General features: G+C 42.6%; 1 long non-coding RNA gene across 1 annotated transcript; it reads left to right on the top strand.

The window, feature by feature from the left end:
* Positions 1-14,746: 14,746 nt before the first annotated feature.
* On the top strand, positions 14,747-16,399 carry LOC148195459 (uncharacterized). Its single transcript, XR_015780947.1, has 2 exons — positions 14,747-15,422; positions 15,931-16,399. It is a non-coding gene; the product is annotated as an uncharacterized LOC148195459 (long non-coding RNA).
* Positions 16,400-16,449: the final 50 nt, after the last annotated feature.

The raw sequence follows: 16,449 nt of genomic DNA, 5'->3' as shown, positions 1-16,449 counted from the left end.
CCAGTCTGGACAGCACGGATATGTCAAGTGTTTCCAATGCGGAGGACCACACTACCGGTCGTCTTGCCCTCAGTTATTGGGAGTAAAGTCCTGCACTCGTTGTGGAAGAAATGGTCATATAGAACGTGAGTGTAGAATGGGCGGACGAGCGGCAATGAGGCCGCCAAATGCCGGGAGGATGCAACAGGATCGGGGTGGACGAGCACAAGCTGTTGGTCGAGTGTATGCGATCACGGGCGCCGAAGCTGCCAACTCAGGTACGCTCGTCACCAGTACTTGTTTGTTGTTTGGAATGCCTGTTTGTGTGTTGTATGATTCGGGGGCAACACACTCCTTCATTTCGAAGGCGTGTGTTGAGAAATTGGGATTAGCCGAACGCGAGATGCAGTTCGACTTGGTAGTATCAACCCCAGCGGCTGGTGAGGTTAGGACGTCTACTGTATGTGTTAAGTGTCCTATAGAGGTTGAGGGGCGAAATTATAAAGTGAATCTCATCTGTCTACCCTTGAAAGATTTAGAAGTAATCTTAGGAATGGATTGGCTGGCTGCCAATCGCATTCTCATAGATTGCGGAGCAAAGGAATTGGTGTTTCCAAACGAGTATGAAGTGGATCTATCTGTGACGCTCGGTCAATTGAAAGAAGACATCGGGGATGGTTCTAGTTGTTTTCTGATCATGACGCATTCAGACGAACGAATTGAAGATTTGAATCATGAGCGACCGTCTAGTAAATCGAATGGAGGACGATCAGTCGTGGATGAATTCCCTGATGTATTTCCTGATGAAGTGCCTGGATTACCTCCTCCACGCGAGGTGGAATTTACTATCGACTTAGTGTCGAATGCTGGACCTATCTCTATTGCACCTTATCGGATGTCGCCAGCAGAGTTAGCTGAACTCAAGGAACAGATTGAAGAGTTAATGGATAAGCAGTTTATCAGACCTAGCGCATCACCTTGGGGAGCGCCGGTACTCTTAGTGAAGAAGAAGGATGGTAGCTCTCGTCTCTGCATTGATTATAGGCAGTTAAACAAACTGACTATCAAGAACAAGTACCCTTTGCCTCGGATAGACGACCTGCTACATCAATTACATGGCGCGGTCATATTTTCAAAGATTGATTTACGGTCGGGATATCATCAGATTCGGGTGAAGGAAGAAGACATCCAGAAGACAGCCTTCCGATCTCGATACGGACACTACGAGTATGTAGTAATGCCGTTCGGTGTGACAAACGCCCCCGCAATATTTATGGACTACATGAATCGTATCTTCAGACCGTATCTAGACAAGTTCGTAGTCGTTTTCATTGATGACATTCTTGTCTACTCCAAAAGCTATGAAGAGCATGAGGATCACTTGAGGATCGTTCTAGGCGTGCTAAGAGAAAAGGAGTTATATGCCAAATTCTCTAAATGTGAATTCTGGATGAAGGAAGTACCATTCTTGGGACATGTGGTTTCAGCTGAAGGAATCTCAGTAGATCCGGCTAAAGTAAGAGCAGTACTGGAATGGGAGAGTCCACGCTTAGGTACCGAGGTTCGTAGTTTTGTGGGACTCGCGGGATACTATAGACGGTTCATTGAAGGATTTTCCAAAATAGTAGCTCCGCTTACTCAGCTGACCAGAAAGGATCAACCGTTCGCTTGGACCGATCGGTGTGAAAGAAGTTTCCAGGAATTGAAGAATAAGTTAACAAGCGCCCCAGTACTGGTCATACCTGACACGGCTAAACCCTTCGTGGTATATTGTGACGCGTCTCATCAGGGTTTGGGCTGTGTACTCATGCAAGAAAAGAGGGTGGTTGCTTACGCTTCTCGGCAACTGAAGGTTCACGAGAAGAACTACCCAACTCACGACCTGGAATTAGCAGCGGTCGTCTTTGCTTTGAAGATTTGGAGGCACTACTTGTATGGATCAACTTTCCAAGTGTTCAGTGATCATAAGAGTCTCAAGTACCTCTTTGATCAAAAGGAATTAAATATGAGACAGAGACGTTGGCTAGATTTCTTGAAGGACTATGACTTTGAACTACTCTATCATCCAGGAAAAGCAAACGTTGTAGCGGACGCTTTAAGCAGAAAGGTAGTTCACGTCTTGTCCATGATGGTCCGAGAATTGAGTTTGGTAGAAAGTTTTAGAGATCTAAGGTTACAGTTCGACTTGGAACCGAATGTTATTAAATGATGTACTCTTAGAATCTCCAGTGACGTATTTGACCGGATCAGAATGAAGCAGCGAGAAGACGAAGAGTTGGTGAAGATCTTGAACGCACTCGGTACAGATCAGGCCAAGGAGTTCAACACGGGAACAGACGGTTGTCTACGATACATGGGTAGGACGTGCATTCAGAATGATGGTGAGTTGAAAAGGATGATTCTTGAGGAAGGACACCACAGTCGTCTTAGCATACACCCTGGTATGACTAAGATGTATCAAGACCTCAGGAAATCTTTCTGGTGGCCGGGAATGAAGAGTGATGTCGCACGTTTTGTGGCATCGTGTTTAACGTGTCAACGAGCCAAGGCTGAACATCAGAGGCCAGGCGGTCTACTTCAGCAGTTAGAGATTCCGGAATGGAAGTGGGACGGCATTGCGATGGACTTCGTGACCCACTTACCTCGAACTGTCAGGAATCATGATTCCGTGTGGGTAATTGTGGATCGACTAACGAAGAGTGCTCATTTCTTAGCCGTCCATCTGAAGATGTCCATGACGAACCTGGCTAAGCTTTACATCAAGGAAATTGTTCGTCTACATGGAGTTCCGTCTAGCATTGTTTCAGACCGAGACACAAGGTTTACCTCTCGATTTTGGCAGTCGTTGCAAAGCGAGCTCGGTAGCAAACTCCATATGAGTTCGGCCTATCATCCTCAGACGGACGGTCAGTCCGAGAGAACCATCCAGACACTTGAAGACTTATTGAGGACGTGTGTCCTAGATCACATGGGCGTCTGGGATGAAGTCTTGCCTTTAGTGGAGTTCACCTACAACAACAGTTTCCAAGCCAGCATAGGAATGGCTCCCTTTGAAGCTCTGTATGGGAGAAAGTGTCGAACGCCATTGTGTTGGTTTCAGGAAGGAGAAAAGGTCTTAACTGGACCAGAGCTCATTCAGCAGACGATTGAGAAGGTGAAATTGATCCAAGAAAGGCTGAAGGCATCTCGGAGCAGACAGAAGTCATACGCTGACAAAAGAAGAAGGCCATTGGAGTTCGATGCTGGAGATCACGTCTTCCTTAGACTACATCCAACTACTGGGGTGGGGAGAGCCATTCGACCCAAGAAGTTGTCTCCCAAGTTCATCGGACCCTATCAGATCTTGAGGAAGATCGGACCAGTCGCATACGAGTTATCTTTGCCGCCTCAGTTATCAAACTTGCATCCAGTCTTCCACGTTTCTCAACTTCGGAAGTACGTATCCGACCCTTCTCACATATTAGAGTTAGAAGATATTCGTCTTCGTCAAGATCGTACGTTGGAGATGCAGCCGGTACGCATTGAAGATAGCAACACCAAATACTACAAGAGGAAACCAGTCAGATTGGTGAAGGTCGTCTGGGATGAAAAGACGGGCTACTCTACATGGGAAGTGGAAGATGCCATGAAGGATTTGTATCCCCATCTGTTTGAGAGTACGTCTTAATTTTCGAGGACGAAAATTTTTGTAGTTGGGGGGAATGTCAAGCCTCAGAAAAAAAAAAAAAAAAAAAAAAAAAAACGTGGCAGCCTGAGAGCGCGCCACCTCAGCGACGCACGTGGAGACAGCAGCGTCTGACATCCGCTAACGGACGCCAACCATGCGCGTGAAATTTAGTCAAAAACGCAGTGGGAACGTGCGTTGGCAGAAGGCTGGCAGTGGGAACGTGCGCTGGCAGTGGGAACGTACGCTGGCGAGGTGGAAAAACAGATCCGAGATTCTGATAAATCCTCCACCCTCCACACGCTCCACCATTTTCGTTTCTGAATTCTCTCCTTCTTCTCTCTACACTCTCTGCACCGTCTCTCTAAGTGTACACCGTTCGTCTCCTCCATTCTGTATTCCAGCACCATAGAAGGACGCATAGCGTCAAGGACTTCCAGAGAAAACGTTCGTCTGGAGAAAACTGAGCTGGTAAGTCATTCCCTTCATGCTGACGTTCGTTACAATGCATGCAAACCCAGTTATGAGATTCGTACGTTCGTCATCTTTCTTAGGAACGAATAGATCTGATTTGGTGTCAGGGCTCGTTCATTGTAGTTTGGTTAACGAGCGTTTACGAGCGTGGGAAAGTGAAACGTAGAGGAGAAATTGTGTGCGTCTGTGAACGTTCGTCATTTCCAGGTAAGGGAAGCTTATTTAATTTAACTGGTTTTTTTGTATGTGTGTGAACGTTCGTTATTTGATTGTATGAATATAATGCATGATATTGGATTTTCTGAATGTATGAACGTTCGTTATTATTGGTGAAATGAAACGTATGAAAATTGCATGATATTAGTCGTATGAAATCTGAGATTTTGGGGTGATTAGAACGAACGTAATTATGCAATTATGATGAGAAGTGAACTGAAAATGTAAATGAACTCCCCATGAAATTCACGTTCGTACTGGACGTTCCTTGACCGTTCGGTTTTCCGTAGTAATATGTTTGAAATGTTGATTCGGTCATTTGGGTAAATTTGTGGTTGAGGACGAGCGTCCTCACTCTAAAATGTTCTATTTGAGCGTTCGGTCAAGTACTGTTGAAGCTAATGTTTTTGATAAACTTCTGTCTCTTTGTAATTGTCTGTGTATATGCAACTGTTTATCTTAACCGTTCGTAAATACTTCTTTAAAAGTATCTTAGTTTATTTTTCAAGTTCTACCAATATGAGCTATTAACGTTCGGTCTTATACCGAGCGTTCGTCCATATATTAAACTAAACGTTCGTCCTAATCTTATATTGAACGTCCTGATTGAGAATTTGAGAATTTGTAAATGTATGACTGTGGGAAGTTAATGCTGGCTGTTCGATCCTGATATTCCGTGACTACTCGTCCTCACATAGAGGGGGTATGCCATGCGTGGGAATGGCAGGAGGTCCCCGTCACATAACAGTAATTTGGACGGAATGGACTAACCTCGGGTGGCAGCTGATGAGAATGCCAGTTACCACACCACCCGGGTGCGTGAACGCCTGTAACTACGCAGATTTCATACAGTCCGGACGGTCAGTCGTGTCGAGTCTTATTTTGTGCATGCGTTATAATGCCTTGATATGTGATGAATTATGTAATGAATTGTATGACTGATGCATGAGTTAAATTAAGTAAGCTTACCCTTTCGTTTCCTTGTGTTGTCTATTGTCCTTGTACGTCCGTCTTGTCATTGCAATGATCATCCGTGTGGATGTGAGCAGAGGGAGACGAGCGATTGGAAGAGGCGCTGAATGAAGAGAACCTGGTTGATGTCGAAGTGAAGACCGAGCAGTGAGGCGCTCGGCCAGTTATGTAGCCTGTATTAGAGTGGTCGTTCGACCATCTTGTCTTGTTATTTTATTCTGATAGACCGTTCGGTATTTGTGCCGTGTAAATCGTTCGGTCAAGTTTCGTGTACGTTCGGCTTTTTCATTTGTAACTCTGAAGACGTGCGGCTTTGCGCGTCTGTTTTGTTATTATTGTAAGACTGTACTCAAGGACGTTCGTCCTTGAGCGTTGTTTTGTTTTTAGTTGGAAAACTGTATTGAAATATTATTAAATGTGATTTTCTGATTTTATGGTTTATGCTGTATTTTTGGGATGTCACACTTCCAGTATGCTCCAGGGCGCGAAACGGACTAACCTCGTGAGGGTGGTAGGGTGGAACCCATTGGCAATGGCTTTGCAAAGCAGTAGAGGCCACCACGAGTGCATAACCCGCCATAGCTCGGTAATCATTCTGGTCCAGACGAGTCGGTCTATAAAGTAACAAGTCGGGGTTTAATGTAACAAGTCTTGTGATGTTAGTTTACCATGTATGAGTGACTTTTGCATATCATGTTGGATTGTATAACATGTTTTTTTATATCTAGCTCACCCTTGCATTGTTTGTGTTGTGTGTTGTTTGGGAATGTTTCTTTGGCGATGATCATCCACTTGGATGGGAGCGGATGGCGAGGAGAATACTTTGGAAGCAACTCTTGATGGAGACGGCAGTGCTGCAGCCTAGATTAGCTAGTCTTATTTCATAATTCTTAATGTTTGGAATAACTCGTGTGTATTTTAAGTTTTAAATTCTCTGTGATTTTCATGGAGAAATTCTAAATACTCTTGTCAATTCCGCACTATTCTAAGGATGACTGTAATCCTTAAATTACTCTTGACTGCTTTCTTATATTATGTATGATGACTCTTTATTATATATGCATGATGTATATTTTTGGGACGTTACAGTTAGTATTATAATATATTTTTTAATGAAGTCTGGTATTAGTTGAAAACAAACTCAACCACCAAAATACTTTCCTTTACCATAGAAATAATCCTAAAATTCTCTTGATCATTAACTTTCAGGTTAACTTTTTCTGTGATGTATTTGAAGACTAGTTATCGCAACTCATTAATGTTTTTGGACTATTGAGGTTAGGCCAGGAAAGAAAATGGCCTTGTCGTTGTTTATAATGTAATCCACCAAACATTTTACCTAGAACCAAATTCAGCATTATAATTTAAAATATGTTGGTTATTGATTGCATCAACAATGTTATGGTTATTGAAGTAATATAAAATCTTTGTTTTGTAATTATTCTTTCAATAAATTTGTAAAACAAAATATAACTTTCAATCCTTAAATCAGAATGTACGAAAATAATTTTTTTAATATTAAAAAGGTTTAATCATTCACTTGGTCCCTATTTTCGCATGGAATCTCAATTTCGTCCCTTTCTTTCTGAAAATCTCAATTGGGTCCCAATTTTATGAAAATTGCAACAAATCGATCCTTTCCGTTAATTTGGCTGGACGGCGTTAAAAAAATTGATGAGTGAATGCTGAGATGACGAACGAGCGCTCGTCCAGCAGCGAACGAGCGCTCGTCCAGCAGCGAACGAGCGCTCGTCCAGCAGCGAACGAACGCTCGTCCAGCAGCGAACGAGCGCTCGACCACCGAACGAACGGTCGTCCAGTGTGGAACGAACGGTTGTCCAGCAGTAAGAGGAACGAACGGTTGATTTAAAACTATTTTAACTTCGTTTTAATCATCACTTTTTTTATTTTAAAAGTTCACATTTTAAACCAAAAGGCTGAATACTGTAAGGAATCATAATTAAAAAAAAAAGAAAAAAAAAAAAAAAAGAGAACGGGGAGGAAGGGACGTGCGCTGCCACAAAGGGGCAGTGAACGTTGCTTCCCCTTTGAAAACAAAACCAAAAGAAAACAAGAAAAGGAAAGAGAAGAAGAGGAGAAGAGGGAAGAGTTTGGGAGGCTCGTGGGAGATAAAAAGGGGTATGGGTCTGCACTTAGGGAGTGAAATCATTGCTGCCAAGTTTCTGAGAGAGGTGAAGTTGAAGCTGCAAGCAAGGTTTGGTTCTGCAAGTTGGGGAAAAGAAGAGGAGGAGAACTTTTTGAGTTTGAAGGAAATCAAACTCTCTGGAAGTGATTCAAGGAAGTCTTCAAGAGGTAAGGGGAGCTAGATCTTTTGTTTGATTGTTGATATATACTATGTTTAACGCAAATATGGGAAGTTGGGGATGAAAAATTTGGAGTTGTTCTTGGTTTCTGGGTTTTCTGGAAAATCTGCAGAAATTCTGCAGAAACGCCGTTCGTCCAATTTGATTTCAAATTGGACGTTCGTCCAAAATGGCTGAACGTTCGTTCAAGTGAAATTGGTCGTTCGTCCAAATTATTCGGTGGTCGTGAGCGTTCGTCCTAAACTTAGTATTTTAGTGGGACGTTCTTGAACGTTCGGCCTTGGTCTCAAGACGAACGTCCATAGGTTGTAAGTATAGCGTTCGGCCTTGATTATTTTAGCATTCGGTCTGAATTGAGTAAAGTGATTTTAGAACGTTCGTACAATGGGCTTTGAGCGTTCGTTGTTAAATTGGTATGCATAGGTTTCAATCTTGAGCGTTCGTTAGTAAATTGGTAACTGTAGCGTTCGGCTTAATTCTTGAATCTTAAAACGTCCGCCGTGTTGAAATAGTGATCACAGGCGTTCGTCCTCCAAATGGTGTCCGTCCTGATGTTGAACGATAGGTACTGGTTTAAGTCAGATTTTGAACGTTCGGCCTGATATTTGGAGATAACGTTCGTCCAGTTTATTTAGTGACGTTCGGTCAAATGGTGTTCGGCCATTTACTTGGAAATGGCGTTCGTTCGTTTTGGTGAATAAGTAATTTTAGACGTTCGTTCTTATCTTGGTAGTTCAGGAAGCGATCGTTCGATCTGGATATAATTATTTTAAGTTAGTGATCGTTCATAACGAACGTTCGGTTTTGATGACGTTATGTTCAGATAGAATTCTCCATAAGCAGCGTTCATCCAAGATAGTTTTGTGAGCGTTCGTCCTTTGTTTTGTGAGCGTTCGTCCTTTTTAGTATTCTAAGTTTGAATCTTTGTCGTTCGGCATTGGTATGGTTGTGATGTGAGCGTTCGGCCTTGGTGTTGCTGTCATTATGAGCGTTCGGCCTAGGATCTGATAACGTCCGTTCTTATAGTATTCAGGAATCAACGTTCGGCCACATAGTGTTGAATCCAATATGACGTTCGGCCTAGTTGTATTTAGCGTTCGGTTCTAGCGTTCGTCCAAACTGTGTTAAATCTCATAGCGTTCGTCCAACTAGCATGGTAGCGTTCGGCATTTGTGTTCGGTGAATAGTGTGCAATAAATTTTAGCGTTCGGCCTATTTGAATCTAATAGCGTTCGTCCTGAGTATCAATCTCAGCGTTCGGCCTTATGGTGTGATCGGTTAAATAGCGTTCGGCCTGCTGGTAATAGCGTTCGTCCTAAGTATCAATATCAGCGTTCGGCCTAAAAGTGTGTTCGGTGAAATAGCGTTCGGCCTGTTGGTAAATAGCGTTCGTTCAGTTCCGTTCGGCAGATAACGTTCGTTCAAATAGTGTTATGAAAATAATGGGTTTGAAGTTCATTTCTCTTGAATTGAATTATGTGCAAAATGTTTGGAAAATATATACTGTGATGGGATTTATGTGAATGTATGAAATACGTTGGATTTAATGTGATATCGTGGAGGTAGCTGGTCATTCATAACTTGGGATAAGGTTTAACGTAACAGTATAATTCATGGACGTAATTCCATGATCCTCAAGGAGAGGATATATGGTGGTGTTTTGGGGTTGTATAGAATAATTACATGGTAGCTCAGTTTTGGGGGTCATCCTGAATCTCCAATGGTCCTTCTTCTCATGTAGAGAGGATTGAACATGTGGTGAGGAGTAGCAGGAGGTCCTAGTCTTGGATGCTTCCATATGATCCAAGGTGAGTAATAACGGATTAACCTCGTGATTGTGGCCGGGCGGGAGTGCCCAAAGTTCCATCAGGCGGTAGTGCCTAAAGTTCCATCAGGCGGTAGTGCCTAAAGTTCCATCAGGCGGTAGTGCCTAAAGTTCCATCAGGCGGTAGTGCCTAAAGTTCCATCAGGCGGTAGTGCCTAAAGTTCCACCAGGCGGTAGTGCCTAAAGTTTCATCAGGCGGTAGTGCCTAAAGTTCCATCAGGCGGTAGTGCCTAAAGTTCCACCAGGCGGTAGTGCCTAAAGTTTCACCAGGCGGTAGTGCCAGGGCGGGAGTGCCCAAGTTTCACCAGGCGGTAGTGCCAGGGCGGGAGTGCCCAATTTCATAAAGCCACCACGAGTGCAAGACCCGCCATAGCGGTAATCATTCTAGTCCGGACGAGTCGGTCAATAAAGCAACAAGTCGGGGTTTAAAGTAAAAGGTCTTGTGATGTCAGTTTACCATGTTTGGATGAATGTTTACATGTCATGGGAGTGTGTGAAATATGGATCAATGAGTATGCTTTAATTGTTCGAATGATTGCATAAATTAACTGTGCTGTATGTATAACATGCTTTTTATATCTAGCTCACCCTTGCATTGTTTGTGTTATGTGCTGTTTGGGTATGTTTCTTTGGCGATGATCATCCACTTGGATGGGAGCAGATGTTGAGGAGGAAACTTTGGGAGCAGCTCTTGATGGAGACGGCAGTGCTGCAGCTTAGATGTCTAGTTTTTATTTCGTAAACTCGTTTTATTTGGAATGATGTTTTGTGTATTTTAAGTTTTAAATTCTCCGTAATTCCCATAGAGGAATCCTAATACTCCAGTTGTCAATTCCGCACTATTCTGAGGATGACTGTATTCCTTATTTAACTCTTGACTGCTTTCCTATATTATGCATGATGAGGTCTTTATTATATATGCATGACGTATATAACTGGGATGTCACATTTATGGTATCAGAGCAGTTCGTCCTTAGGATGACCTTTGTGTTGTGGGTTTGCCATGTCTTCTCTGTGAAGAATTGAGTGTAAATGGTATGACTTACCATTTCCCCCGAATCTATATAGTAAGGTGTATATCTAACTAGAAGTTTTAAGAACAGAAAACGTCTTAATAAGAGTAATGAGGGTGCCAGTTGTTTCCTAATCATGTTCCATAAGGATGGGACTCCCAATGTAAACTTTTCAGCTCTTGAGAACCAGAGTGTAGACCTTCTGGTTGTGAATGACTTCATGGATGTTTTCCCAGGAGAAGTTCCTGGTTTACCTCCTCCGCGAGAAGTGGAGTTCTCTATTGATCTGGTCGCTGGAGCAGGACCAGTATCCATGGCTCCTTATCGGATGGCTCCAGCTGAGCTGGCTGAGTTGAAGAAGCAGATTGAAGAATTGTTAGAGAAACAGTTTATCCGGCCAAGTGCTTCGCCGTGGGGTGCGCCAGTGTTGCTAGTAAAGAAGAAGGATAGTAGCTCAAGGTTGTGCGTTGACTATCGACAGCTGAATAAGTTGACGATCAAGAACAAGTATCCATTGCCGAGGATCGATGATCTGATAGATCAATTGCACGGAGCTACGGTATTCTCCAAGATTGATTTGAGGTCGGGTTACCATCAAATTTTAGTGAAAGCCGATGATGTGCAGAAGACGGCATTCAGGTCCAGGTATGGCCACTATGAGTATGTAGTTATGCCTTTTGGTGTGACTAATGCTCCAGCCATCTTCATGGACTATATGAATCGAATTTTTAGACCCTTCTTGGACAAGTTTGTGGTGGTGTTTATAGATGACATACTTGTCTATTCTAAAACTCGGGAAGAACATGAAGATCACCTTAGGGCAGTACTTGAAGTGCTGAGAGAAAGAAGATTGTATGTCAAGCTGTCCAAGTGTGAGTTTTGGATGAAAGAAGTTCCTTTTCTTGGGCATGTGATTTCAGCTGGAGGAATTGTTGTTGATCCCACTAAGGTGCAAGCAGTACTTCAGTGGGAGAGACCTAAGACTGTTACAGAAGTCAGGAGCTTTGTGGGTCTAGCGGGCTACTATCGGCGTTTTATTGAAAGCTTTTCACGGATTGTGGCGCCGTTGACACAACTGACTAGGAAGGATCAACCTTTTGTTTGGACAGACCGTTGTGAGACTAGCTTCCAAGGGCAAAAGAAAAGATTGACTAGTGCACCAGTTTTGGTTATCCCTGACACGAGTAAACTTTTTGAGGTTTTCTGTGATGCCTCTCATCAGGGATTAGGGTGTGTACTGATGCAGGAGAAGAAGGTAGTAGCGTATGCATCAAGACAACTCAAGGTTCATGAGAAGAATTACCCCACTCATGACTTGGAGTTGGCAGCTGTAGTTTTTGCTTTGAAGATTTGGAGACACTACCTGTATGGTGCGCAATTTCAGGTGTTTAGTGATCATAAGGGCCTGAGATATCTCTTTGATCAGAAAGAGCTTAACATGAGGCAAAGGAGATGGATGGAGTTCCTTAAGGATTATGACTTTGATCTTTTATACCATCCCGGGAAAGCCAATGTAGTGGCGGATGCATTGAGAAGAAAGGCAGTACATATTTCCTCATTGATGATCAGAGAGCTTGAGTTAGTAAAAAGCTTCAGAGATTTGAGGTTGCAGGTAGAATTTGAAGCTGACAGCATCAGATGCAGTAATTTGGTGGTGTCCAATGACTTATTGAAGCGTATTAAAGAAGAGCAGTCGAAGGATGTTGAGCTCCAAACGTCATCCAGTTTGATTGGGACGGAACAAGGAAAAGATTTTGCATTGGGGACTGATAATATCTTAAGGTTCAAAGGCAGAGTATGTATCCCTAGCAATTCAGAAATGAAGAGGTTAACCCTTGAGGAGGGTCACAAAAGCCGTTTTAGCATGCATCCAGGCATGACAAAGATGTATCAAGATCTCAAGAAGTCCTTCTGGTGGTCGGGTATGCAGAGGGACGTGGCACAGTTTGTGGCTTCTTGCTTGACTTGTCAAAAGGCAAAAGTGGAACATCAAAGACCTGGAGGTTTGTTGCAACCGTTAGAGATTCCCGAGTGGAAATGGGATAGCATCGCGATGGACTTCGTTACCATTTGCCACGCACTATTCGAAAACATGACGCAATATGGGTAATAGTGGACCGATTAACCAAGAGTGCTCACTTATTAGCAATTGATTTGAGAATGTCTACGACAAAGTTGGCTCAACTATATGTTAAGGAGAAGAAAGGTTTTAGAACAGATGATAAAGGGTGGTTGTAGTATAAGTTGCTAAAGAGGGTATCGAGAATGATCAGAGAAGTTTGGGTTGGTTGAGATGTTTAGAGTTATGAAGTTGTATGTTGTGATAAAGTTAATTTTCTTTGGGTATGGTTTTATGGTGATGTTTAGTGTTCGGCTGAGTTTGATCAAGAGAGAAGTGGATATTGAATGATGGAATGCAGAAGGCAGTAAGTTAGTAAGTTCAGATAAGGTCAGAGGATTGGTATTATTGGTTAAGATTATCTTGAGGTTTAGAGGATTAAAGATAGGGTTTATATTTTGACGACTCCGAGTTGAAGAGGACAATCCTTGAAGAAGAAGGTTTTAAGTTAATTTGGACGGGATGAGTACAAGAAGAAGTATGAGTGATGTGGCGTTTGTGGAGTTAATCTAAGAGCTCAAGTTTGAAGTTTATATGGAGTGCTTCCTTGACAAGGAAGGAGAACGAAGGTGGTGCATCAAGTGTAGTTGAGCGAAAGATCGAAGCAAGTGTTATTATGAGAATTCAAGATGTCTGCAAATTGTAAATGAAGAAGAGATGATGTTGTTCTTTCGTAAGTTTGAGGTGTGATTCAAGGGAAGGGTTTTGATTGGTTTTCTGCAACAAGTATGGGATTTTATGACTTGAAGAAGTGGAATTCACTTTGGAGTGGGGTCTTAGGCAACATCTGCGTCCGAAATTTTTGGGTGGTTCCTGTTTAAGTCGTGTAGTGTAAGAGGAAGATGGAGGTTGAGTTAGAGCAATAATATTTAGACTCAATATAATCATAAGGAGAACTACAAGGTTGAGGAATCGCAGAAGAGAAATAGAGGACATGTTGGCATAGTCTAGTATAAGTCTTGACAATCAGGAGTGATTTCAGGCATGGTCGTTTTGTGGAGTAGAAAGCAGTGTTGAGGAAATGGAATGACAAGGCTATTATGCAAAGGGAGAGTTCTCAGAGTTTTGGTAAGGCCATAAAAGTCCTGAGAAAGGTTCTTCGAGGGTGATCTTTTGCTGGTTACAGTTGTCATGAAGGAAGTGTCATTTTAAGTAAATTGGTTAGTAAGGAAGTATGAGGAGCAGAGTAGCGCAGCAGATGATGCTGAGCATGTTATTGTCAGAAATAGGTATGCATGAAGAGCTTTCAAAATTGTGGATTAGTAGTTTGTGAGGGACGAATTCTTTGAAACAATATTGGTGTTGTCTTATGAGCATGAGTTAGGAGTGTTTAGTAATCTTCAGGAGTCAGAAGTAAGTTTAGGTGTGAAAGAAACATGTATCAGGCAAGGAAGATAAGTGAGCCTTCGGTTGCAAGCTACAGGATCAACTTTAAAGTGAAAAGTATTAATGGCTTTGGAATGGGAAGAGTGGGTCAATGGGCGAAGGAGACTATTTGAGCTGTGGTTTTGAGTTATAGTGGCAATCTAGAGGTAAGGTTATGTTAACAGATGGTTTGAACAAAGAGAAAATTTTTCGACTTGTTCCGGGAGACTTAATTTTCGAGGACGAAAATTTTTGTTGTTGGGGAGAATGTAAGGAATCATAATTTAAAAGAGAAAAAAAAATAAAAATAAAAAGAGAACGGGGAGGAAGGGACGTGCGCTGCCACAAAGGGGCAGTGAACGTTGCTTCCCCTTTGAAAACAAAACCAAAAGAAAACAAGAAAAGGAAAGAGAAGAAGAGGGGAAGAGGGAAGAGTTTGGGAGGCTCGTGGTATATTATGCATGATGAGGTCTTTATTATATATGCATGACGTATATAATTGGGATGTCACAAATACAGCCACAAATCCTTTTCCTATGATCTTCTATTTTCTTTTCTTTTACCAATATTAAAATGAATCTTTCCTTTTCCTATGATCTTCTATTTTCTTTTCTTTTACCAATATTAAAATGAATCTTTCCATGTAGGCCGAAACGGTTCAGTGCAGCTAATATTTTTTTTTAATAGGTTCGGAAGTTCCTGTATTTACGGGTTCGTTTTAATTGAATCTTTTAATTTTAGAAATGATCAATTGAATCCCTAATTTAACATAATTAAATAATAGGAAAATGATACTCGAACAACGTTTTTTGACAACATTTCGACACAGGACACGTGTCAGCGTTTGAGTGGTTGAGGTTTTTGCAGGAAAAAGCTGCTGCGTCTGAGAAAGTCTGATAGAAATCTGCTTCAACGCTGACGTGGCGAGGACGGGCACGGGCAGTCTGGGTTGTGCGTTTCAAAAATTGAAATGAAAAGGGAGCGGTAGGGGTTTTTGTTTGGCGTTTGAAATTTGAATTTCATTTTTGAACAATTTTAGAGAGAAGTGAAGGTTGAGAGAGAGTCTAACCTAGAGAGAGCCCGAGAGAGTTGGAGTAAGGGAGTTCGAGAGAGAGAACGACGGACTGGTTGCCGGAGTGCGCCGTTGAAGGTCGAAGGCCGTGTCGGAGAGATCGAAACCCTCCAGCCCGTTCCGTTTGACGGCGCCGCAGCTCCGACGTCGACCGCTCGACGCGAAGACGGGATCGTGTTTGGTCCGTTCCGGCCCAGCGACTTAGGGAGGCGTTGAAGGTGTCGCTTCGTCCCAGGTGGTTCCGTCCCTGTCCCGGAGTGCCGCCGGAGTGCCGCGGGAGATTCGCCGGAGTTTGGGATGTTCGGAGGACCAAAAAGAGGGGTTTTCCGGGTTGTCAGTCCCACCCACACCTTAGGCAATCGGCTCTGTTCCAACCGCCACGCGTGGTCTTCACTCAAGGTTGGTTTCTTTTTTGATTTGTCAGTGCAATGAATGTTGAATACATGGATGATGTTGTATCTGGATTTGATTTGCTTATGTATGAAACGTCTCCCAAGTGGATGTTGTTCTGTTCCCAATTTTTATACAACTTCTTTGCTTAATCTTACATTGTTCTGTTGTTAATAAAATGTTAAGAATTGTTCCCAAATTACTTAGAAGTAGCTGAAATGAGGGAAAACAAACAAGCCACACCAAAATGAGAGTGATGGACGTAGTTGGCCTTGGTGTGCAAAAACTGGCACCCAGGTACCCACTTATTTCAGTTTTTGTGTTGGTGTAGTGTTATTATACATTGAATTCTGTGTTATTTTGATTTGGGGATTACTGTCATGTTGGTCACCTCCTGTCTAGTTCAAATATCTGGCATTTCTTAAAGAGAGTTTAAATTAAATTCATTGTGCTTGAATATGAATACTATGTATTAAGTTTCCGTTTTCTGTTCATTCACACCCCATCCGTCTAGCAGTTCCAGCAGCACGCCCATGAGAAGCTTGGGAGCTGCAACGTTGGAAGCATTCACGTCCAGCTGCATCAAACAGCAGCAACGACAACACACACCGTCTTCAAGTCCAGCCGAATTGGATGCACATGTTGAGATGGGAGAGAAGTGGAAAGCTGACACAGACCTTGTTTATTCCAGCATGGGCAGCGATGGTGTGCAGAACATGCAGAAGTGTAAACAAAATGGAGGGCCCCACATGGCTTTATCTGACAGAGAAGCAAAAGAGTGATGGAAGAAATTCATTAAAGGTTGCTAATGGGAGACAACAGCATGGCAACCTGGCTGGAAACGCACGAGGCAGCACCAGAACGAGACTTGAGAATTTGGCTTTGTGTATTGTAATGAATTTTAATTTGAATGAACAATGTCATTTAATTTCCTGTTACTGAATTGTCAATTTTATTATACTGATGCGATTAAATTTCTTCTGAAATCTGATCTGTGTTGTTGTGTGTCTGCCATTTAATTTATACTGTTGTTGAT

The sequence above is a fragment of the Vigna umbellata genome, chromosome 7 (genome assembly GCF_029865625.1).
Source record: "Vigna umbellata cultivar VRB3 chromosome 7, Vumbellata_1.0, whole genome shotgun sequence".
Lineage (NCBI taxonomy): Eukaryota > Viridiplantae > Streptophyta > Magnoliopsida > Fabales > Fabaceae > Vigna > Vigna umbellata.
The sequence above is the reverse complement of the archived record's forward strand: the minus strand, read 5'-3'. Positions and strand labels throughout refer to the sequence as shown.